Below are 26,562 nucleotides of genomic sequence, written 5' to 3'. Positions count from 1 at the left end.
TACTAGGGCATACATTCAGTCTGAAGAAGGGTCTCGACCCGAAACGCCACCCATTCCTTCTCTCTTGAGATGCTGCCTGCCCTGCTGAGTTTCTCCAGCTTTCTGTGTCTACCAACGGTAGACATTCAGGATACATCTGCTCCCATTTTCCTTTTGTTACTGGAAGAATTTCATGCAGCCCCAACAATAATCAGGCTTTTATCACTGTAACCATATTCAAACAGTTGCTTTTAAACTTTTTTTTTAATTTAAAAACGAGTTTTGCAGGTTTAATCGATGCACTGAGGCCTTTGCGACCTGCTATGAAGGTGTTGAGCATTTAAGGAACAACAAACCATCACAAACTGGCTGAAAAGTAACTCACCCTCTCCAGATCTCCAGGAGCCATATTTACAATCCCAAAACACGCCTCTGGAGCAAATTCAGGTCATCACTAAGGAAACAAGTTTCCAGAAACACTTAATATTAGCATGGAATGACTTGGCTCATGTGAAAGATGGGAGCGGGAGCCTTCCTATGTTTGTAAAACTGCAGTTTGGCCGGTATGTGTAGACAGTGCCAGCATTTCACTATTTCAGCATTCCCCTGACTCCCAGTCTGAAGAAGGGTCTCCACCCGAAACATCACCTATTCTTTTTGTCCGGAGTTGCTGTCTGTGCCCGTTGAGTTAATCCACCTTTTTTGTGTTTATTTTCACTATCAATAATTAGCAGCGTAGAGGAGTTTGCATCTTTGGCAAACAGTCAGATGAATGTCTCACCGAGAAATGCTTTTGTTTCCCCCCCCCCCCCCCCCCCGGTGTAACTTAAGAATTTCCGTAGGAGGTTTCTTGCTGCTGAATCTCTAAACTTATAAAGGTCAAGGTGACTGAAGCCAACCAACGGCCATGCTGGAGAGAGCAGTGGAATGTCAGACTACTCTGCATGGGGTCATTTACTGCTTGCACTGCTCCAACCAAGAACTATTCAACACACTACCGCTTTGAGGGGGGGGCTTAAACACCCATGCCTTACAGTGTTCATAAGTTTGTTAAGATTTTCTACATGCTTCAGTGTACAGTTTTTGTTGCTGTTCAGATAATATTTAGGATTGCATTGTTCCTTCAAGATCTGTTAGATTTACCGGGCAATTTACCTCACGTAGTAAATAAAACAAGCGAAGAACAGTCCATGAACATTTGTCCACAACCTCGACAAGCCTTTCAATTGTAAGTGTCCACATGACCTCATCTGAGGAATAAAGCCTGCTGCATGGTGTAGAATGCTGGAAAACCTCAGCACCTCTGGCACAATAGAGGAAACAGAAACACAGTTATCATTTCAAGTTCAGAGTTTTCCATCAGAACAGAGACAAAAAGTTAGAGATTGAAGACATTTTAAAGTGCAGAGAAGGTCGGGGGTTGGGGAGAACTGAGGAAATGTTTGCGATTGTGTGGAGACCAAGAAATGCAAGTGGAGGTGGTGCCTGCTGAAAGAGGGCAGGGAAGGTTCATTAGTCAGAGCTGATCTGTCTGGAGGGGGTGTAAGCAGAAGAAGATTGATGACAGGAAAGACGAACAAAAGGGTCAATTTTTATTGCCCACCCAAACTACCTTCAATAAATCTTGAACTGCTGTGGGCCTTCTGCTGAAGGTACTTGCACATTGCGGTAGGGAGTGGTCCAGATCGAGACAATGATGAAGGAGGAATGGCAATCTGTTTTCAGGTTAGAATGCTAAGTAACTTGGAGGGGAATCCGTAGGTGGAGCTGTTTCCCTTTGCCTGCTGTCATTTTCCTTCTTAATAATGGAAATCACAAGCTTGGGAGGTGATATCAAAGTAAACCTGGGTGACTAAATACAATGCATTTTGTAGATGGTACACACTTTGGCCTCTCTGAGCCAGCGCTGGAGGAAATGAATCTTTTGGGTGTCAAATGGCAAATATTTAATCACACACTAGGGGCGGTACAGTATCGCGGCCGTAGAGTCGCTGCCTTACAGCGCCAAATACCCGTGTTCGATCCTGACTACGGGTGCTTGTCCGTATGGAGTTTGTACGTTCTCCCCATGACCTGCGTGGGTTATCTTTGCGATCTTCGGTTTCCTCCCACACTCCAAAGAAGTACAGGTTTGTAGGTTAATTGGCTTGGTATAAATGTAAATTGTCCCTAGTGCGTGTAGGATAATGTGTGGGGGTCGCTGGTCGGTGCGGACTCGGTGGGCCGAAGGGCCTGTTTCCACGCTGTATCTCTAAACTAAACTAAACTACACACCTGACTGGTGCCTTGTAACATAGAAACATAGACATAGAAACATAGAAAATAGGTGCAGGAGTAGGCCATTCGGCCCTTTGAGCCAGCACTGCCATTCAATATGATCATGGCTGATCATCTATAATCACTACCCTGTTCCTGCTTTTTCCCCATATCCCCTGATTCCTTTAGCCCTAAGAGCTAAATCTAACTCTCTCTTGAAAACATACAGTGAATTGGCCTCCAACGCCTTCTGTGGCAGAGAATTCCACAGATTCACAACTCTCTGGGTGAAAAAGTTTTTCCTCTCCTCGTTCCTAAATGGCCTACCCTTTACTCTTAAACTGTGACCCCTGGTTCTGGATTCCCTCAACATCGGGAACATTTCCCCTGCATCCAGCCTGTCCAATCCTTTAAGAATTTAATATGTTTCTATAAGATCCTCTCTCATCCTTCTAAATCCCAGTGAATACAAGCCCAGTCGACCCATTCTTTCATCATATGTCAGTCCTGCCATCCCAGGAATTAACCTGGTGAACCTACGCTGCACTCCCTCAATAGCAATAATGTCGTAACTCAAATTAGGAGAATAAATTGCACACAATACTCCAGGTGTCTCACCAGGGCCCTGTACAATTGCTATAGTATGGCGAGTCCGAGACTTGTAGTTATAGATGAAGTTTATTGCAACCGCAATACACGAATACAGAATCAAAACAACAAGTCGCAGGACAACCAATATAAACTTACTGTCTTCCTTGAAGACTCAGACGAACTAACTAAATCGGGCGCCAAACGCACACATGACATCGCTGACCAATCAGCGATGTCCTTCCCTGGACCAATCCCCATGGTCGCGTTCCCACGTGACCTCGCTGGCCAATCCGAGGGTTCGACGACCTAGACCATTCTCCATGGTCGCTACATGACCCCCCCCAGAACCCGAGGCGCGGAACCTAGCTGGGAGCCTGATTTCGCGACCACAACGAGTACGGAGAGGGACAGCCTGAACCACAGGAGCCGGAGGTTCCGGACTTGGTGGAACAGCCGGAACGAGAGGTTCTGGAGGAACTACCGGCACGGGGGGCTCTGGAGGAACTGCCGAAACGGGAGGTCCTGAAGGAACTGTCAGAACGGGGGTTTCTGGACTGGGCGGAACTAACGGAGGTCGGCCTCTCCGAGGGGTTTGACCGACCAAAACTGGTTGATCCGGGTCCAAATGGGCAGGTTTGAGCCGGGACACCGAGACGAGTTCGCTCTTGCCGCCCATGTCTAAGGTGAAAGTAGCCGTTCCCTTACGTAACACCCGGAACGGCCCTTGATAGACCCTCTGCAACGGGGCGCGATGGGCATCCTTACGCAAAAAAACAAACTCGCAGTCTTTCAGGGCAGCCGGTTCATGTACCATGGAACACCCATGGCGTGAAGTCGGCACTGGAGCCAGGGAGCCCACCCGTTCCCGGAGAGATGCTAACGCTGATGGGACCGAAGGGAGCAGGGCTGAAGGGTCCGAAAAAAGGTCTCCGGGTACTCGAAGTGTCGAGCCATATACTAGCTCTGCAGACGACGCACCGAGATCTGGCTTAGGAGCAGTCCGGATGCCCAAAAGAACCCAAGGGAGTTGGTCCACCCAGTCCGGGCCTTCAAGCCTTGCACTGAGGGACGCCTTAAGTTGGCGGTGGAACCTTTCTACGAGTCCATTTGCCTGGGGGTGATATGCAGTTGTGGGTTGTAACTTGGACCCGTACAGTTCCGCCAGCGCGGCCCAGAGGGACGAAGTGAACTGTGGCCCTCTGTCAGTGGTAATAACTGCCGGGACCCCAAAACGAGCTACCCAATGGAGGGCCAAAGTCCTAGCACAAGACGCTGACGAGATATCAAACAATGGGAAAGCCTCTGGCCACCGGGTGAACCGATCCACCACCGTGAGGAGGTGGGTGTAGCCCCGGGAGGAAGGCAAAGGTCCGACCAAATCCACGTGGATGTGAAAAAAAAACGAAAGGCCGGGACCTCGAAATCCTGTACGGGGGGCTGGACGTGGCGCTGGACTTTAGCGGTCTGACAGGGCACGCAGGAACGTGCCCACCCCGCTACCTGTTTTCTCAGGCCATGCCAGACAAACCTCGCTGCTACCAAGGCAGAGGTGGAGCGGATGGACGGGTGCGCCAACCCATGAATGGCATCGAAAACTCGGCGCTGAAGGGAAGGCGGCACTACCGGCCTGGGACGAGGAAGAGAAATATCGCACCAGACTTTCGTGCCCTCCGACCCACAAGCCACCTGGGCCAACTTTAATCCCGAAGTGGTGGACCGGTAAGCCGAAACGGTATCCGCCAGAAGCTGCGCCTCCGCGAGCTCCTGGGGATCCACCTCACAGTCCACCGCCGAAATAGGGGGAAAAGCAGGTCTAGACAGGGCGTCAGCAACGGCATTCAGCTTACCCGCGATATGACGGACATCTGTTGTAAATTCGGAGATAGCAGTCAGGTGCCGCTGCTGGCGGGCCGACCATGGGTCAGACAATTTCAAAAACGCAAATGTTAATGGCTTGTGGTCCGTAAATGCCACAAATGGGCGGCCCTCGAGGAAATACCTAAAATGACGGACAGCTAAATAGAGAGCTAGAAGCTCTCGGTCAAATGCACTATATTTCAGCTCGGCCGAATTTAGTTGCCGGCTGAAAAAGGCTAAAGGCTGCCAATGGCCACCAACCTGCTGCTCCAGAACCCCACCCACCGCCACGTCAGAGGCGTCAACCGTCAGGGCCGTGGGGGCGGAGGGGCTCGGATGGACCAACATGGTGGCGTCTGCCAGGGCTGCCTTAGCTGCCGTAAAAGCCGACTCTGCGGCCGGGGACCACAACAACTCTACCGGGTTCCCTGCAAGGCATTGGAAAAGCGGGCGCAGGACTCGCGCCGCTGCCGGAACGAATCTATGGTAGAAATTAACCATACCGACGAACTCCTGCAGCCCTTTTACAGTGGTGGGCCTGGGAAAGGCCCGGATGGCTTCCACCTTCTCGGGTAAAGGGGCGGCACCGGCAGGAGTAATTCTGTGCCCTAGAAAATCAAGGGCAGGCAGGCCGAATTGACATTTGGAGGGTTGGATAATGAGCCCGTGGTCTTGGAGCCGCTGGAACACGGTCCTCAAATGGGCCTGGTGTTCCAGCACGGAGGGGCTGGCTATCAGGATGTCGTCTAGATAGATAAACAAAAAGGGTAAACCCCGGCCCACGCGGTCCATCAGTCGCTGGAAAGCCTGTGCCGCGTTCTTTAAACCGAAAGGCATACGCAACCATTCAAACAACCCGAACGGAGTTATAGTTGCAGTTTTTTGTATGTCCTCCGGTCGCACCGGAATCTGATGATATCCTCGCACCAAATCGATTTTGGAAAACACTACCGCACCTTCCAGCCCAGATGAAAAGTCCTGTAGGTGCGGTATGGGGTAGCGATCAGCCCTGGTGACAGCATTGAGACGCCGATAATCGCCACATGGCCTCCACCCCCCAGATGCCTTGGAGACCATGTGTAACGGCGAGGCCCACGGGCTGTCAGACTGACGGACAATTCCCATTTCCTCCATCTTCCTGAACTCCTCCTTTGCCACCACCAGTTTGTCTGGCGGTAGTCTCCTGGCCCGAGCGAAAACGGGAGGGCCTTCGGTGCGGATGTGATGGACCACACCGTGTTTAGCCGAAGGTGCGTCGAAACGTTGAACGAGCAGCTCTGGGAACTCGGCCAGAATCGCAGCATACGAGTCGGGGGCCGCGACGACGGCCTGGACAGTAGGGCTGAGCGAGGAGGCGATTGTCGGGGCGACGTGCTCGTCTTCGGCGGAAGGTCGGAGGTCGTTACCGCGGACATCAGGAACCAGTGAAAAAGCCCAGAGAAAATCTGCGCCCAGGATCGCTTGTTTGACGTCGGCTATGATGAATGGCCATTCGTACGTGCGGAGGCCTAAACCCAGGGACATTTTCCGTGTACCGAAAGTGCGAATTGGGCTGCCGTTCACCGCGATGAGGGTGGGACCTGTCTTACCCGATCTGGTTTCGAGGTCGGTCGGCGGCACTATGCTGACGATGGCTCCCGTGTCTACCAAAAATTCTGTGTCCGTGAATCGATCATGGACATAGAGGCGCCGGTTCTGGCCAATCGTAACTGCCCCTATGTACGATCGGCCGAGGCATTTCCCGTGAAGGTACAAGGCAAGCGGCAGTTGCGGGATTCGTTACCCCATCGTAGGTGATAATAGCACCAGCCGCGCTTGTGCGGATCTTTTTGGCGGGCTTTCGGAGAATTGGCGGGAGACGTGGCGCCATCTTGCCGTCGCTGTGGCGTGGTCACCGATGTCGAGACTTTGTTGATGGAATCCCCTGCCTTGTTTTTTCCCGCTATGAGCGCGTCCGCTTTCGCTGCATATGCTTCGGGGTCCTTAAAAGAACAATCCGTAAGCAGCAATCGGACATCCTCGGGGAGTTTTTCGCGGAATGCCTGCTCAAACATCGGGCAATCCGTATGCTCACCGGCTAGCACCATCATTTCGGCCATGAGGACGGAAGGCAGTTTGTCACCAAGCTCCGGTAGGTGCAGAAGTTTTGCCGCACCACCATGCTTTTTTAACCCGAAGGTCCGCAGTAATACCTTCTTCATGGTTTCATACTTGTCTTCCGCAGGTGAATTTATTATGAACCGCATCACGCGCTTGGTTGTGTCCGGCGATAGCGCGCTGACGAGGTAGAAATACTTCGTGGAATCATCCGACACCTTCTTTATATGGAATTGGGCCTCGGCGTGGATAAACCAAGCTTGTGGTGCGTACGTCCAAAATAACGGAAGATGAACGTCCGCCGCGCTTGACTCCGGTGTGCCCTGCTCAGTCATCGTCAACGAGGCGTCGGGTTTTTCTCAGTCGGTGATCGTCCAGATCACGTTCGGGGTCACCAATATGGCGAGTCCGAGACTTGTAGTTATAGATGAAGTTTATTGCAACCGCAATACACGAATACAGAATCAAAACAACAAGTCGCAGGACAACCAATATAAACTTACTGTCTTCCTTGAAGACTCAGACGAACTAACTAAATCGGGCGCCAAACGCACACATGACATCGCTGACCAATCAGCGATGTCCTTCCCTGGACCAATCCCCATGGTCGCGTTCCCACGTGACCTCGCTGGCCAATCCGAGGGTTCGACGACCTAGACCATTCTCCATGGTCGCTACAATAGGACATCCTTGCTCCTAAATTCAAATCCTCTCGCAATGAAGATGATGGAAAGGCCTTGGGATTCAGACCTAAACGTCTGACCTGCTCAGAGTATCTATGTGAATGGCTTGCTTTCAAATTGAGTAACTAGCTCATTTAAAATTGAATGCTTTGAAGTGAATTTGACAGCCATCTTCGCCACACGTTGATCTTTGGGCAGGAGAATTTTCAGGACTGGCACTTGAGGATGTCAGTTATAACCGTCAAGGCTTTGAAGTGGGGACTCAACCATGAAAATATAGTTGAATGTCAAACGTGGATGGCTAGACTACGTCCTGTTGGTGGCAATTATTGCATGGCACCTTAATGGTGTGGATATTACTTGCCTTAACGGCCTTGCTGCATGCAGACAAGGATCGCTTCATTTGTTGAGGATTTGTGAATGGACTAAACACTCTGCTTCCATAACCAATATCCCTCCTTCTGACCTCGTAGTGGAAGGAAGGTCAGTGATGAAGCAGTTGATAATGGTTGGCCTTGGACACTGCCCTGAGGAACTCCTACACTGGTGCCCTAAGGCTGGTCTGAGTGACATTGAACAACCACAAACACTTCCCTTTCTGTGAGCTATGACTCCAACCATTGGATTGCTTTCCCCTTGGCGTTACACAGTTGGATGCTGCCTTGAAATCATTAGAAGTGCCTCTCTGGAACTTAGCTCCATAGAGCAAGGTTGGAATGCCTTTTGGAGCTGAGTATTCATAGCAAAATCCTCATGTTGCTTCACTAATTACTTGCCACAGAACAGACTGGCAGTGCTGTCTTTCTGGGTTGTCCACAGTGATCATTAACTTAAATATTAACTTTGTGTCTCTCCTCATTGATTCTGCCTGACCTAGTTGTAATATATCTGGCGTTTTCCGACTTTTCCTCAGGTTTCCAGTATCTGCAGCTTTTTCTTGTTGCTTCTGAAATCTGCCTTTAAAAAGTCACTACTCAAAAATGTTTTAAAAAAAAGTAATACAATTCACTCTCATGGAATTTATTTCCAAAAAAAGCAAATCAATCAACTCAAAATTATATATTTTTTCAATTCACATTTCTTGACATCTGTACAAATGGAAAATCGCAATGTGGACTGATTTCTAAGAATGTCAAGTCAAGTCAAGTCAATTTTATTTGTATAGCACATTTAAAAAACAACCCACGTTGACCAAAGTGCTGCACATCTGCGGCCTACCATCGGCCCAACTCCTGGAGCTGTCGGCCTCCAGGGCTCTGGTTCGCAGAGCCCGCGGATCGGACTTACCACCACCGGAGCCGGCCGTCTTCGGAGGCTGCGGGAGCAGCTGCGACTCGCCTTAGGCTCGGGCTGCGTGGATGCCGACATCGGGAACTCAGGCAGCGGCAGCGGGTTCGCCCGCCCCGGATCGCGGGGCTTGGGTCGCGGACATTTCACCGTCCGGCGCGGCCTAGGATGGCCGCGGGATATTTCTCTGCTGGGCGGGGGCTTCAATGTCGGGAGCCACGACCGCCCCGACGTGCAACAACAGCGGCAGCAACAGCGTGTTCGCCCGCCCCGGATCGGACTTTTCATCAGCGGAGCCGGCCGTCTTCGGAGGCTGCAGGAGCGGCTGCGACGCGACGCGCCTTGGGCTTGGCCCGCTGTGGACCGTCCGGTGCGGCCTGCAACCACAACAACCTGGCTGCGGGCGAGGACAGCAGGAGAAGGGAAAGACATTGTGGCCTTCCATCACAGTGAGGAGAGGACTGGAGGAGACTCACTGTGATGGATGTTTCTTTGATGGATGTTTCTTTTTTGTGTGTTTTTGGGGTTGGGTGGTTTGAGTGCCTGTTTGATGCTTTTATTGTTGGACTGTGTTTTTGGGGGTTTTGGGGTGTGTGATTTGAATGCCTATTTAATGCTTTTATTGTTGGACTGTGTTTTGGGGGGTTTTTGGGGTTGGGTAATTTTGGGTGCCTGTTTAGTGCTTTTATTGTTGGACTGTGGGTGATTGAATTAACATTTTGTTCAAGATGGCCGCGCCGTTGTGTTTGGCTGCCTGCCACTGTATGTTTCTTTTTTTTCCTGGTCAGATGTACAGCACTTTGGTCAACGTGGGTTGTTTTTAAATGTGCTATACAAATAAATTGACTTGACTTGACTTGACATCTGATTAGGAAAAAAAAAAAAAAAGAAACATACAGTGGCAGGCAGCCAAACACAACGGCGCGGCCATCTTGAACAAAATGTTTAACTAAAGCAGAATGGTGCCCCGCAGCCGCGCCGCACCGGGCGATGGAAGGCCCCGCGGCCGAGCCGCACCGGGCGCTGTTCAGTCAATGTGACCACCTACTCTCGACATCCCACACCCTCACCACCCTATACAGATGAACCTTGCTGTAACATGGAGGGTCACCTGCATAGCAGCAGCTGAAATAGATATAAGTCAATGCGTTGCAATTTTGGAAGCAGAGTGCAATGCCCAGACAAAACTAAGCATCGTTAGCTACCAGGATCAATATCTTGTGAAAAAACAAAGCTCTGGAAATTCATTCGAAAAATATACCATGTGCTGGAGTAACAGTAGATCAGGCAGCATCTCAGGAGGACTTGGATAGGTGACATTTCACGTGTGGACACTTCTTCAGATTGATTGTAACAGGGGAGAGAAAGCTGGAAAAAAAGGCGGTGAGACAAAACCTGGCAAGTGATAGGTGGGTACAGCTGAGAGGAGTCTGATTGGCAAATGGGTGGACACAGGCTAGAGATGAAAAAAGACAAATAGATAGATGTAAGACAATGAAAGAAGGGGAATGAAGTGTGAAGTCAAGGAGAGGGATATAGGTGGAAGGGAACAGAGTGAAGAGGAAAAGGGGGAGGGTGGGATAGTGGCGGAATGGGGAGAATTCAATGTGCATACAATTGGACGGTAAGCTGTCCAAGCAGTAAATGATGTGCTGTTCCTCCATTTTGCACGTGGCCTCACTCTGGCAATGGAGAAGGCTCAGGATAAAACGTCAATATAGGAATGTGAGGGAGAATTAAAATTGTTACCAACCGGGAGGGAGATCGAGCAGGCTATGGCAGACCAAGCGCAAGTGCTTGACAAAATGATCACCTAGACAACGCTTGGTCTTGCCGATGTAAAGGAGGGCACATCAGGAGCATTGAATGCAGTAGATGAGAAGAGGGCGTGGCCAGGGTGCGACTCGTCCTTGATTATGCTGCTGGCCTTGCCAAGGCTGCGTGAGGTGTAAATGGAGTCAATGGAAGGATGGTTTGACAATAGACAATAGACAATAGGTGCAGGAGTAGGCCATTCGACCCTTCGAGCTAGCACCACCATTCAATGTGATCATGGCTGATCATTCTCAATCAGTACCCTGTTCCTCGACACGCCGGGAAAGGAGAGAGTAAAAGAGGGTCGGATCCCACGCACACAGACCGCAGGCCTTGTCCCCCGCCCGCCCGCCCGCCCCACCTGCTCCCCCTCTCCTCCTCCCGGTTGTTTCCTTGAGGATATAAGAAAATAACTGCAGATGCTGGTACAAATCGATTTATTCACAAAATGCTGCAGTAACTCAGCAGGTCGGGCAGCATCTCGGGAGAGAAGCAATGGGTGACGTTTCGGGTCGAGATCCTTCTTCAGACTAAAGAAGGGTCTCGACCCGAAACGTCACCCATTTCTTGAGGAAATTATTTACAAAAACAAAACCCTCAGCGACAACATAAAATACAACAAAATAAATGTGTGTTTTTTTTAAAAATAAAGTTGGCCGAGTGAGGGGTGTGGGGGGGGGGGGGGGGGGAGTGGGGGTTGAAACGAGGAGAGAGAAAGAGAGAGGGAAGAGGGAAGAGGGAAAAGTTGCCCACAATAACCCCCAAGTTTGTGTGATGGTCTGGCCTGCCTGCGTCCACAATTCCCTGCAATTTCTTGCGGTTTTGGATGGAGCTGTTCCCAAACTACGCCGTGATGCATCCTGATAAAACGCTTTCAACTTGCGTAAGTAATCAGCTTTCCGGAGATGTTGGAAGAGGGATGGATATTGGCCAGAACACTGAGGGAACTCACATAATCTTCTTTAAATAGTGCTGTGAGAGCAGGTGGAGACCTTAATTTAACATCATGTGCAAAACAACACAAGGTATTTAGCATTAGCTGCCTGAGTGGAGCAACGTGACAACTGATAAATTCTGCTCCTTTTTTCTCCCTAAACAGGCTGCAGGAAATTAATTATCACTCATCACTACATTCAGGATGCTGGTAAGATTTCTAAGGGAGCACAAGCAGAATAAGCAAGCTGTAGGGACCTTGCCTTTATGTTGCATGCCTGCTTCTTCCACATCTGTTAAGGGACTTCCATAAGTTGCAATTTAAGATTCATGTAACTCTATCCATAGTTTAAACAAGTTGCTGAACTCATTAACTAATTGTGTTAAATTTGTCTAATTTGATCCGCTTTGCATTTACCATTGAAACTATAAAATGTTCCAGGCACCACTGGGCTTAATCATTTTAAGAATGAGAAGTCTCCAAATGTTACAGTCAGTGCTGGGTCCAATACTCCATAATGTACCCTGCTAATAGCACATCAAACATATAAACTACCCAATTAATTATTTTATTTTCAACAAGGTAATTCAGGCTGCTGTCTCACAGAGCGAATACAGCCTAGAGGGAAGACGTTTGGCTTCTTACCGGCTCCAATTCAGAATGTCCCACTTCCCCACCCTCTTCCCAATGCACTGCCATTCCTTTGCTGTCCTATTGATATCTGGCTGCCTTTTCAATTGAAGCTGAGCTATTTACTGCATAAGGTTTCCCTGGTGTTACTTATGGTGCTTTTGCCAATTGCTTTCATACGTTTCCCCGGGTCTTTGACCTCTGTGTCAATGGGAAGAGCTTCACTCAATCTACTCTGTCTGTAGCCTTCATGACCTTTAAACGCCTCTATTAGATCTCACAGTATCGTCGCTTCCAAGGAGAACAGCCTCGGCATCTCGAATGAAAAACTGTGGAATATTTTCAGCAATATCCTGCATCCTCTCAATAAGCCTTCACATCGATCCTGCTATCCATGTTCTCCAGAGATGTTGTCTGACCCATTAAATTACTCTACCACCTTGTCTTTTTCTTTCTAGGCACAATACTCCAGTTGTGACAAAATAAATGTTCTATAAGCAGCTTATCACAACTTCCTTGTTCATAAGGTCATAAGATCATTCATGGTAGGAGCAGAATTAGGCCATTCGGCCTAGAATTAGGCCATTCTTTTAATCTATGCCTCTACTAAAGCCCACTCCCATATATTTTTAACTACTTTCTCTACCATCCCATTAATTTCACTGAAATGTGCATAAATATCCCACATGTTTCTCTGTTTCATCATATCATATCATATCATATATATACAGCCGGAAACAGGCCTTTTCGGCCCTCCAAGTCCGTGCCGCCCAGTGATCCCCGTACATTAACACTATCCTACACCCACTAGGGACAATTTTTACATTTTACCCAGCCAATTAACCTACATACCTGTACGTCTTTGGAGTGTGGGAGGAAACCGAAGATCTCGGAGAAAACCCACGCAGGTCACGGGGAGAACGTACAAACTCCTTACAGTGCAGCACCCGTAGTCAGGTTCGAACCTGAGTCTCCGGCGCTGCATTCGCTGTAAAGCAGCAACTCTACCGCTGCGCTACCATGCCGCAGTTTCAGTGGCTCGTTTAGAATTGCACCCTCTAGTTTATACTGCCTCCTCACATTGTTCCCACCGAAAGGAACACTGTTCATTTCATCTCCCATCAATGCAACCATTCTGCCAACGTATCCATATCTCTTAAAGTTTATTGCCATCATCCTTACAGTTCACCTTGCTCAGGTTTCGTGCCATCTTCAAAATATGAAATTGTGCCCTCTAAATCATACCCAAGTAATGAATCTATTTTGAAACCAGTGGCACCCTGGGGAGCTCTAACATATACTTTCATCCAGTCTAAAAGGCAACTTGCCACTATCATAAAGTCAGTCATGCACCACTGAAACAGGACATTCAGCCCACCACATCCACACCAACCAGTGAGCACCCATCCGTGTTAATCCCGTCTTCCAGTACTTGACCCATAGCCTTCTATACCACTTCTTAAATATCAACAGCAACTCTGCTTCTCAGTCAGTGTATTCTAGATTTTCAACACGCTGCATAAAAATGGTCCTCGTCAGATCCTTTCGACATATCTTAACCCCTATCCTAAATCTGTGTACCTTAGTTTAATCTACCTCTGACAAAGGGCACACAACAGTACAATACAGGGACAGGCCCTTCAGCCATCATGTTTGCACAACCACGATGCCAATCTAAACAAATCCAATTAGTATGTGGATAGTCTAACTCGCGGAGAGACCAGATTGAACCTTGTATTGGAAGCCTGGGTAAATGACAAGTGTTACAGTGGAAGATCATTTTGGAGATAGTGATCACAACTCCTGAAGTTTTAGGATAGTTTTGAATAGAGATTGGTCTGAAGGCTGGGGTAGGGCACTTAATTGAGGCAAACCAAATTACAATATCATTAGGCAGGAGCTAGGGAGGTAGATTGGGTGCAGTTGTTATTGGGCAAGACCACATCTGACATGTGGGAATCGTTTAAAGACCAGCTGATCAAAGTGCAGGATCAACAAGTTCCACTAAGGAGGAGGGATAACGATGGCAAAGTAAGGGAACTGTGGTTGACCAAGGAGGTTGTAAACTTGGTCAGGAAGAAAATGTCAGGTTAAAGCAAGTGGCATCAGACTGGCCTTGTGAGGAATACAAAGCGAGTTGGAAAGAACTCAAGTTGGTGATTAGAAGGGTCAAAAGGAGCTGTGAGATGTCATTGGCGAGTGGGTTTAAGGAAAATCACAAGGTTTTTAATACATATATTAAAGACAAGAGGGTGACCAAGGAGAATGTAGGACCGCTCATAGATAAAGGAGGGTATCTCGGCTAGGGGTCAGAGGGGATGTAGAGGACAATGAGATCAGAGTGGAGAATACAAATAGCGCAGTTTGAGATCTAGAAGGAGGTGGTGCTGAGGCCCTTGAAGAGCAGTATGGTGGATGTCTCCAGGGCCTGATGGGATCTATCCAAGCTTATTGAGGGAGGCATGAGAGGAGATTGCAGGGACCTTGACAAAGATTTTTGTTTCTTCCCTAACCACAGACATGGTTTTGGAGGACTGGAGAGTGGCTAATGTTGTCCCTTTGTTTAGGAAGGGAAGGGAGAACCCGGGGAACTATCGGCTAGTGAGCCTCACATCGGTGGTAGGGAAATCATTGGAGAGAATTCTTCAGGATAGGATTTACTCCCATTTAGAAGAGAATGGGCTAATTAGGGAAAGCAGCATGGCAGGTCGTGTCTCTTGAACTTGATTGAGGCTTTTGAGAAGGTGACGAAGGAGATTGATGAGGGTGGGACAGTGGAGGTTGCATACTTGGATTTTAATAAAGCTTTGGATAAGGTCCCTTGTGGTAGACTGATCCAGAAGATTTACACGCGCGTGATGGTGACGTGATGGTATAGATTCAGAACTGGCTGATTCATAGAAGAGAGAGGTTTGAGTGGAAGGAAGATATTCTGGCTGGAGGTCTGCGACCAGTAATGTTCCATAGGGATCTGTGCTGGGATCTCTGCTGTTTGTGAAGTATATAAATGGTACATCTATAAATAATGTGGTTCATGTACAGGTGGATGAGATCCGTTTAAGTTGGCATCGTGGTCCACACAAACATTGTGGGCTGAAGGGCCGGTTGCTGTGCTGCATTGTTCTATGTTCTGCATAGTCCGTATCCTTTTATTAAGTGCTTGTTCATGTATTTGTCTGCATCTTTCTTACATGTCATTTTTGTATTTGCTTCCATTCCCTCCCCTGGAAGTATGTTCCAGACACATATGGTCCTCTGTTGCCCTGGTTTGACTTCACAAAATGCAACATTTCACTAATTCATCTGAATCAGACTCCATTTGCCATTCCTCAGTCCACTTACGCGGCTGATCAAGATTCCGTTCCAGCTCTTGATAACCATCTTCACTGTCTACAATACCACCTATCATAGTGTCATCTGCATATTTACTAATTATGCATTGCACTTTCTCACCCAAATCATTAATATAGATTACAAACAGCAATGGGTCCAACACTGGTCCCTGTGGCATGCCACTAGTCACTGGTCTCCAGTCTGAAAATCAACCTTCCAATACCATCCTCTGTTTCCTACCATTAAGCTAATTCTGTATTCAGTTTGCTAGCTCTCCCTGGATCCCACACAACCCCACCTTCCCGAGCAGCATATCAGACTCCATCTACACTTCACGCAGCCTCAGCAAGGCCACCAGTATAACCAAGCATCAGTGTCACGCCAGTCACTCGTTCTTCTCCCCTCTCCCATCAGGCAAGAAGTTTGAAAATGCATACATCCAGAATCAGGGATAGTTTCTTCCCAGCTGTTACCAAGCAACTGAACTGTCCTTTCTCCAGCTGGAGTGCAGTCCTGACCTCCCATTTGAACTAACTTTAATTGGACTTTATCGGACTTGATCTTGCTTTAAATGTTGTGCTCTACCCTTTATCTGTACACTGTTGTACTCTACCCTTTATCTATACACTGTGGCCTGATTGTAATCATGTATAATATTTTCTTTAACTGGATAGCGCGTAACAAAAAGCTTTTCTCTGTACCTCAGTACACATGACAATGATAAACTAAACATAGCACAAAAAGTAAGGAAATTTGTGTTTGGTAGATTATTTCTTTGTTGTAACAATGCTTCTTGGCAATAAATCTTATACTGTTGGAAAGCCTGTTTATTTCCCTTTTAAATAGTGCCACATTTGTAAGGAACATGCATTTGTGGGATGAGCAGCAGAGCTGAGTATATGGGTTGCGCCCATGAAAAATTTGCCAAATCTTCTCTGCCAATGCCAAACAGCTTATTCTGCTGTTGCTATTGACTCTTGTTTTGAGCTTCTGGTACCCCCAGGTGCTGACAATCAGGTGCCTGATTGGCACCTGATTGGCAGCATCTGTGAGCATGGGCCCTGCTACAGTGGTCAGTAGGTGTCTGCTCCAAAAATCGGCATGCCACGTTTGACTGATCTGGATAGGGCCCGTGCGATAGGGCAACTTCACGCTGGTGTTCCGCAAAACCAAGTTGCGGCATTATTTGGAGTGAGCCCTAGTACCATCTCCAAAGTGAAGGCCAAGTTCCATATAACGGGGGATGTCAGAGACAGGCCGCGAAGTGGGCGTCCCAAGAAGACGACACCCGAAGAAGACCGTTTCCTCACCCTGTCAGCACTTAGGAACTGTAGGCTGTCTTCTACAGATTTGCAGTCAAGGTTTGCAGGACGATATGGCCGACGGCTCTCTGCCCAGACAATTCGGAACAGACTGCACGCAGCCGATCTCCGGTCTCATAGGGCTGCCAGGAGGCCTGCCATGACTGCCCTTCACCGTCAGGCCCGTTTGCGCTGGTGTCGGCAACACATGCACTGGAACCTGAACATGTGGAGGAACGTTATGTTCAGCGATGAGTCCAGATTCTGCCTACGGCAGTTGGATCATAGGGTCAAAGTGTGGAGAAGACGCGGAGAACGCTATGCTGATTGCTGCACCGATAGAGTAACATCTTTTGGTGGAGGCAGTGTGATGGTGTGGGGCGGCATCTCCCTCACTGGAAAAACGAGGCTTGTCATCATTGGAGGCAATCTCAATGCAGAGAGATATCGAGATGAGATTCTGCAACCAGTGGCAATCCCATATCTCCACAGTCTGGGACCGAACTCTATCCTCCAAGATGACAATGCTCGCCCCCACAGAGCAGGGTTTCTCAGAGACTACCTCCAGAATTTGGGAGTGGTGAGGATGGAATGGCCTGCCAGCAATCCTGACCTCAACCCCATTGAACACTTGTGGGATCAGCTTGGGCGTGCTGTTCGTGCCAGAGTGACCAACACAACCACGTTGGCTGACTTGCGACAAATGCTGGTTGAAGAATGGGATGCCATCTCACAACAGTGTGTGACCAGGCTGGTGACCAGCATGAGGAGGAGGTGCCAGGCTGTTGTGGCTGTGTATGGTTCTTCCACACGCTACTGATGCTCCTGTTTATTAAATGAGTAAATTGTTAAATTGCCAATATGTCTTGTTTCTTCAAACTTCAATCATCCAATCCACCAAACAACACCGAACAACAGTCAATGGCAGAATAAGCTGTTTGGCATTGGCAGAGAAGATTTGGCAGATTTTTCATGGGCACAACCCACATACTCAGCTCTGCTGCTCATCCCACAAATGCATGTTCCTTACAAATGTGGCACAATTTAAAAGGGAAATAAACAGGCTTTCCAACGGTATAAGATTTATTGCCAAGAAGCATTGTTACAACAAAGAAATAATCTACCAAACACAAATTTCCTTACTTTTTGTGCTATGTTTTTTAAATTACCCAAGTGAGAAACACCAATTAGACTCATCAAACAACCAAGCGAGCAGCTGGAGTCATCTGCCATAGTTTCCACTGTGGGGCTGCTCGCATTTTATTACATCCATTAACCTTTAAGTAAAAGTTGGACATGGAAGTCATGAACCAATCTTTATTCTATGCACCAAAGATAGCAAATCCATTCTGAAATGCAAACCGCTTAACTCAAGTAGGTAATTAGTTAAGGCCGCCACACTAGATACCAAGCCGGAAATTTTGCTAACCTTAAACATGCCATGGGGTTTCAATAACTTCTAATTATATAAATTTCTTCCAGATGACAGGCATGCAAAGTTTAAATAAAAAACAAAAATGAAAATGTAACTGACTGTGTCATCGTCTGCATTGTGGTTTTTGTACAACTGGGCTAAACTTCATCTGTCCACAGAAACGTGTTCAGTGGCAGTAAATCCAATAAATCACAAACAAGCTTGGTGTCCATGTAAAAGCTGAGAATGAAATTGAGGCCAACGTAATTATATCAGAGTTGAATGTAATTTATTAATTGAGTATATTCCTTTCTTCCTGCATAGAAGATAGGGCACGTTGCCCTTTATTAATTTCAGAGACATTTCAGAGAACTCCCCCAAGCAAAATGGGTTTTCGACCTGCACAGAAATACCAAACCAAAAACAATCTTGAACTTTTAAACCTAACTTTCATGACCCATAAATTTAGTGGCACGTGTTTATGCTGTCACCCTGTGTCGAGCATTCCAGGCATACCAGACAATGAGTTTACCTGGGAAGCGGAGCCACAGAGCAGGTCACAGACTCAATGACAGATAAGAATGTTGGCTGCCCCAGCAACTCAGCAGCAGTCTGAAGCTGCAAATATCTGAAGGTCCTGATCCGTTCCACCCACCTCCTCAATCAAAAAAAATCTCTCCACTGAACGCAAAACATGAGAGCAGGAGTAGAGAGCATTTTGTCCTTTCAGACTACTCTGCTATTCAACGGAAACATTATTGATCTTCTACCTCAGGGCCACTTTCCTGCCTGTCTCCGTATCCCACGATTCCCTAAATATCGGAAATTATATTGGAAATATCATTTAATTCGAAATGAGTAGCAATAAAGTATGTCTGCACCTGGAAACAACTTAAGGAAACTGCAGAGGACAGCTCACGTGCTACTTTCCTGTGTGTCGGAAGGAACTGCAGATGCTGGTTTACACCGACTATAGACACAAAGTGCTGGAGTAACTCAGCGGGTCAGGCAGCATCTGTGGAGAAAAGGCATAGGTGGCTTTTCGGGTCGGGACCCTTCTTCAGATCTGAGTGTCAGGGGAGAGGGAAACTAGAGATATGAAAAGTTACATAGAACAAACGAATGAAAGGTATGAAAAAGAACAAATCAAAGCCAGCAATGATGATCAAGGAAAGGTGGAGCCCACAATCTTACATTGATGGCTGTGGAAGAGGTGATAACGAGTCGATACAAACAGTGAAACTAAGCAGGACAGCAATGAAACGCAGGACTATTAGGGTTGGGGTGGGACAGAGAGAGAGGGAATGCAAGAGTTACCTGAAATGAGATAAATCAGATGTAAGATAAGCATTCCTGAGAGCGAATCCACAGAAAGCAACTGATCCACACAGGTCCTGAGGACATGGCCAGGGACTCCATCTGGATCGGTTGCTTTCCGAGGATTCACTCTCAGGAGGGCTTATCTTACATCTGCCACAGTAACCGTTGGTACAGGTGCACCTGAGACTGGCGGGGCAGGTGGCCTTCCTCCACTAACCTTCTGTTCTAAGTGGGCATAGAATGCATTGAGATCATTGTTGTGGCCAGAGATATTGTCCGCTTTCACTTTGTAGCCCGTTATAGCGTGCAAGCCTTGGCAGGTGATGTCCAAGTCTGCAGTATTCAAGCCAAACCATTCCGAACCGTATAAATAACTTATCTACAACCTTTGCAGAGCAATTAAGGAGTCCCAAGGCAACGACACCTGTATATGTAGTTCTCTGGTTTCAGATTGAAGTAGTGTTATAACCAACTTGACCTACACAATATAAATAGTGTTCCCTAATTCATCAATCGTGTTATATCCAATTCCCAATTAGAAAACAACATGATTACCTGTAGCGTTAAGTGTAGTACATGCAAAAAATCAATAATTTGGTTCTCACACATTACATGTGCCAAGAAGAAATTTGACCATCCAGCAAAGGAGTGGCAGCCATACATAAGACGGATTAAGAATAGCTTCAGATGAAATAACTATTCCATTTTTTTCCCTATGATTATTCAGTGTCAAAATTATTCAATGTTTCAGTCCTTTATTGTATCAAACTCACCAAACAAGTAGAAAAAAGTAAAATACAAGAAATGCTGAAGACAAATCAGAAAAAAAAGCCGAATACAAATCCAAGGTGAAAACAAATCCCTGGTGCGTTAGATTTCCCAATCCAAGCTCAAAAGCTTGGTTCTTTTAGTGAAGCCCATTAATTATACTATAATGTAATTCACTCTTTTATCTGCAATTTTTTAAACACTGAAAATCTTTGTCTACTTTCTGCTTTATCAATTTATCTTTCCACATATGACACTGTTCCATCATTTTCTTTAATTTTTGATCAGCAGTTTTCTCTTTGACTCGTACTCTCTATTACCTCAATGATCATAATTTCGATAGCATATTTCTTATTTAAACTACACGTATTTCCTCAAACGTGCGAGCAATTACTGTTTGTAAATGGAAGTTGGCAAGTTGCCGCAGAACATTCATTGTAATCCTGCAACTAAATCCTAATGAGGTTCAGCTCTCAAAATACATAGTACAGTAGGAGGCCCAATCAAGCACTTGGCTGGCCGCATAAAGGTTACTAAGGAAGGAAATGTTTCAACATTGAAGTGTTTCACTTTCTGGCACTATTTTCATGTGCCCTGGTCTATTCCCTTTCAATGGTTACATTCAACATTATTTTAGTACTTTAAAATGGGCGTTGTACTTTAAAAGCATTAAAAATGATGGAGGTTCCCAATAGGGTAAATTAAGGGAAATGTTCACCACTGGCAGGAGCCTCAGCAAAAGGCAAGTGGCTAAAGTGCAAGGATGGACAAGGGATATTCTGTCTTCAACCCCAAACAAAGCCATGAGCAGGCTGTGGTTTTCCAAATTCAAGCCTCTCTTGTCGGAAATTCTTGTCCGAATCCTTCTAATCAGTCTAGAAATGACAGGCCAAAGCGTTTGGTATGCTTGCCTTTATAAATCAGAGCATCGAGTATAGAAGTTGGGATGTAATGTTGAAATTGTACAGGGCATTGGTGAGGCCGAATCTGGAGTATGGTGTGCAGTTCTGGTCGCCAAATTATAGGAAGGATGTCGACAAAATGGAGAGGGTACAGAGGAGATTTACTAGAATGTTGCCTGGGTTTCAGCACTTAGGCTACAGAGAGAGGTTGAACAGGTTGGGTCTTTATTCTTTGGAGCGTAGAAGGTTGAGGGGGGACTTGATAGAGGTTTTTAAAATTTTGAGAGGGACGGACAGAGTTGACGTGGGTAGGCTTTTCCCTTTGAGAGTGGGGAAGATTCCAACAAGGGGACATAGCTTCAGAATTGAGGGACAAAGGTTTAGGGGTAACATGAGGGGGAACTTCTTTACTCAGAGGGTTGTGGCTGTATGGAATGAGCTTCCGGTGGAAGTGGTGGAGGCTGGCTCGATTTTATTATTTAAGAGTAAATTGGATAGGTATATGGATAGGAGGGGATTGGAGGGTTATGGTCTGAGTGCAGGTAGATGAGACTAGGTCAGGGAGAATGGTCGGCGTGGACTGGTAGGGCCGGACAGGCCTGTTTCCATGCTGTAGTTGTTATATGTTATATATGTTATTTATGATTAGGAAAATATCATTCATCTCTCCTCACTCTCCACCGTTAATTTTGTTAATTTTGCTGACTGGACTTTTCTGTTCCCACACTGCCTGAAGTACAACAAAGATGTACAGGTTTGTAGGTTAATTGGCTTTGGTAAAAATAGTCAATTGTCCCTAGTGTTAGTGTGCGGGGATTGCTGGTAGGTGTGGACTCGGTGGGCCGAAGGGACTTTTTCCACGCTGTATCTCTAAACTAAACTAAGCAGAAAAATAAAATGCTGGAGTCACTCAGCAGGGTCACCTCTGAATAGATATTTAATCAGAAATGTAAAATGAGAGAAAGCAAGTTTGTTTTTGGGGTGCAGGGAAGATCAGAGAGGAATGGCTAGAACAAAGGGAATCTCTGCAAAAGGATGAGGCCAGAGTTGCCTTTAGGTACTCTACCCTGTTGTCAACTGCATTCAGTGGGTCTTTCTTTCCAATTTCTGTCAGCTCCAGAGCGATTCCACCACCAGATACATATTTCTCTCCCCTCCCCTTTCATTATTTTAAAGACTGTTCTCTTCACAACTCACTGGTCCACTCTCCAACCATGGCATTTTCCCATACAAGCAAAGGAGATTCAAGATCTATCATCTTGCCCCTTCTCTTCCCACCATTCAGGGACCCAGCCAATATTTTTCCAGCAATATTGTTACTCTGTGATTCACCTATACTTCTCCCGATCTAGTGTAATATAACAGTATTCACAGCATGGTCTCCTCTCCAATGGAGAAACCAAATGCAGATTGCGTGATTAATTTGCAGAGCACCACAGGATGACCCTGAGCTTTCCATTACCTGCCTCTTTAATCTTCCATTCCACTCCCACTCTGACCTAGTAGCTCCATGTGGCCTCCTGCACCGTTACACCGAGAACTTTAGGAACCAACGATCACTGTTCTTTTACTTTTAAGAAAGTTATGAATTAAAAACAGGACGGGCCCATGAGTTAAAATTCTGAACAGGGGCAAGGCCAACTTTGGTGGCACTAGAGAGGAACTTGCTCAAGTTGATTGGAGTAGGTTGTTTGCCGGCAAAGGAATGTGCAGAAAGTGCGATGCTTTTAAGAGTGTGGTGACAAGAATTCAGGACATACGTATTGCTGTTAGTCTGAAGGGCAAGGCAGATGGGAGTAAGGAAGCTTGGATGATAAGAGAAATTGAGGCTCTGGTCAGGAAAGAGGAGACAGGGGGCAGGTATAGGAAGCTGGGATCATGTGTATCCTGGAGGAGTTTTGGGAGCTGAGGGGCATACTTAAGATGGAAATTAGAAGGAAAAATGGGGCGAGATAGCTCAGGCTACTAATATAAAGGGAAATCCAAAGAGATTTAATGTACATCAAGGGAAAGATGGTGACTTGAGAGAGAATTGGGCCCCTTAGAATTGAAAGCGGTCAACTCTGTGGGGAGCCACAGGAGATGGGCAAGATCTTTAATGAGTATTTCTCCTCTGTGTTTACTGTGGAGAAAGATGTGAAGACTGGGAAACTTGGGACAGTTAAGTGAGTGTTTTGAGGACAGCCAGTATTTCAGTCGAGGAGGTACTGAAGGTCTTGACGTGTATGAAGGTGGATAAATCTCCCGGGTCTGATCAGATATATCCAAGGACACAGTGGGAAGCTAGAGAAGAAATTGCAAGTGCCCTGGCTGAGATATATGCATCATCATTAGGTATGGGTGAAGTTCCAGAAGACGGGACGGCAGCTAATGTTGTGTCTCTATCTAAGAAGGGCTGCAAGGAAAAACCTGGGAACTATAGACTAATGAGTCTAACACTGTGGTAGGCAAGTTACTGCGTAGTATTCTGAGGGATCAGATATATATGCATTTGGATAGACAAGAGTTGATTAGAAATAGTCAGCATGGTTTTGTACTTGGGAGATCGTGTCTCATGAGTTTGATTGAGTTATTGAAGAAGTAACTAAAAAGGTTGATGAGGACAAAGCCCTGACGTTCTCTGTATGGCCTTCAGCAAGGCATTTGATAAGGTTCCGCATGGTGGGTTGCTCTGGAGGTTAGATTGTGTGGGGACCAGGGAGAGCTAACCAACTGGCTTTAGAATTGGCTTCATGGAAGGAAGCAGAGGGTGTGCCCTGAAGTAGTGTGATGGTGGAAGGTAGTTTTCAGACTGGAGGCCTGTGACTAGTGGTGTGCCTCAGGGATGGGTGCTGGGCAATTGCTGTTTTGTGTTTATATCAATGATTTAGATGAGAATGTTCAAGGCATGATTATTAAGTTTGCAGATGACACAAAAGTGGGTGGCATTGTAGATAGTGAAAATGGTCATCAACAATTGCCACAGGATCTTGATCTGTTGAGCAGGTGTGCTGAGGAATAGTTAATGGAGTTTAACACTGATAAGTGTGAGATGTTGCATTTTGGGTCTGAACCAAAGTTTTTACAGCTGCATCATGACTTCTCTACTTTAATACTCAATGCTCTGACTGAAGAATGCAAGACCGCCATATGCCTTCTTTACCGCCCTATCTACTTGTGTTGCCACTTTCGGGGAGCTATAGACTTGCGCCCCAAGAACTTTCTGTGTATCAATGCTCTTAAGAACCCTTCCATTTACTTTCCACTTATACTTGACCTCCCAAAGTGCAGCACCGCACACTTGTCCAGATTAAACTCCATCTGCCGTTTCTATGCCCATGTTTCTAATTGATCTATGTCCAGCTGTATCATTTGACAACTTTCCTCACTCTCCGTAACTCCTCCAATTTGTCGCCTGCAAAGTTACTAATCATATCATATTATGATAATGATCACATTTCATATACTTAATGGTTGTTGTCATGGGATTCATTCTATTATCAAGGAATTGAAAATGTAATTGGAGGCATCAAGATTGATTTAAATTTCTCTCTGTTGTATATTAAAGTACTCATGTACGAGACAGAGTTCAATGGCTTCAGCAAACTCCTTATGATATATCACTGCTCTATCTTATGTCATAAAATGGGTGACGAGTTTTGACTTCTATTCAACTTGCATTTTGAGAGAGGAAAAAAAAAACAATTTTGCTGAAGTTTGGTTTAAAAAGGAGAATGAGGATAATTGATATTTGCAGACTATTTTATTCAAGACTAAATATGGATAAAATTGGTTAACTGAGTTCATATTCAAGCCCAGCGTTCACTCCCAGATGGGAATTCACCCTGCCCATGATTCACGTTCATAGAACTTTATATCAATCCTGTCAAACATTATACAAATGATGGTTTACATCAGACTGTTCACCCATGGACTATACCAGGCTGTCAGCAACGTGTCACCTTTAAATGTGTGCAAGTTTGTAGATATAACAAAGCAATACAAACACATTTTAAGTAGGACTGAAAATCTCCAGGCTAGTTCCTATTTATTTCTGCACTATTCAGTTCTCTCTCCATGTCATAATAAAGCCTCCATGACTATAATAAATCACTCAGGAACTATTGGACTAATCCATTATTTGGTCACAGTTCTCTTAAGAACTACTTCTCAGATTATAAACACATATAAACCCTAAATAGAACAATTTTTTTGCATTTTTGGTTTGGCAAAGTTCAACCAAATTATCATTAGTCATTAAATACAGTGGATCTTCGGATCTTTCATTGTATTTTTTCCTGCCCTGATTTGGTAAAGACCATTGTTATTTCCCTGACCATTCTTCTTGTGTGAACCAAAAAGTGCTTACTGTGTATGTGTGCACATGCATACGCGTGTGTGTCTACATGTGTGTGTGTGTGTGCATGTGTGCTCATGCATGTGCGTGTGCATTGTGTGTATGAGTGCATGTGCGTGTGTGCATGTGGTTGTGTGTGCATGTGTGCATGTGCGTGGGTGCGTGTGCACATGTGTGTGTGTGCACATGTGTGTGTGTGTGCATGGGTGCGTATGTACGCACTTGTACGTGTGTGTGTGTGTGTGTGTGTGTGTGTGTGTGTGTGTGTGTGTGTGTGTGTGTGTGTGTGTATGCGCCTCTATGTGTGTGTATGTGCCATTGTTTAAATGTATATGAAATAAATCCCTCTTCAAAAAAAGAGGTAGAGGCAATATTCCAGAGTAACTAATAATAAATTAAGAACTGAAACTCTTCGTGACTTAGTAACTAAAAATATGTGTAAATATTACATATTATTAAAAGGGAACTATGTATTTGTTAGTGTAGCAACTTGCTATACAAGAAAATCACAACACGCTAATGAAATGTTATGTTGTAAAACTAAAATACTAAAATATAAAAGGGGAGGGTGAGCTAACTAGTATTATAAAAACCACGTTAGGTTACACCCACCAAAACTAAATGGAGTTCCGAAAACATCTCAGGAGAGGTCTTTATGTCTTGGTATTGATATCGGTTTATTATTCTCACATGTATCGAGATACAGTAGATGCTTATTTTGTATACCATAATGAATACACAATTAAAGCAGATAATACAAAGACAAATATACCAGATAACAGAATATAGTGTTACAGCATTATAGTGTTATACTTACCAAGAAAGTGCAAGGTCCTCGTTGAGGTTGGTGGGAAGACCGGCACTACGCTCTAGCTTAGGGGAGGACCATTCTGTGAACAGCGGGGAAAAAGCTGTTCCTGAATCTGGTGATACGTGCTTTCAAGCTTTTGTATCTTTTGCCCAATGGGAAAACGAAGAAGAGGGAATGGCTAGGGTGTGAGTAGTCCTTGATTATGTTAGCTGCTTTCCCGAAGGAGCATGAAATATGGATGGATTTGA

The sequence above is a fragment of the Rhinoraja longicauda genome, chromosome 20 (assembly GCF_053455715.1).
Source record: "Rhinoraja longicauda isolate Sanriku21f chromosome 20, sRhiLon1.1, whole genome shotgun sequence".
In the NCBI taxonomy this organism is placed as follows: Eukaryota; Metazoa; Chordata; class Chondrichthyes; order Rajiformes; family Arhynchobatidae; genus Rhinoraja; species Rhinoraja longicauda.
The sequence above is the reverse complement of the archived record's forward strand: the minus strand, read 5'-3'. Positions refer to the sequence as shown.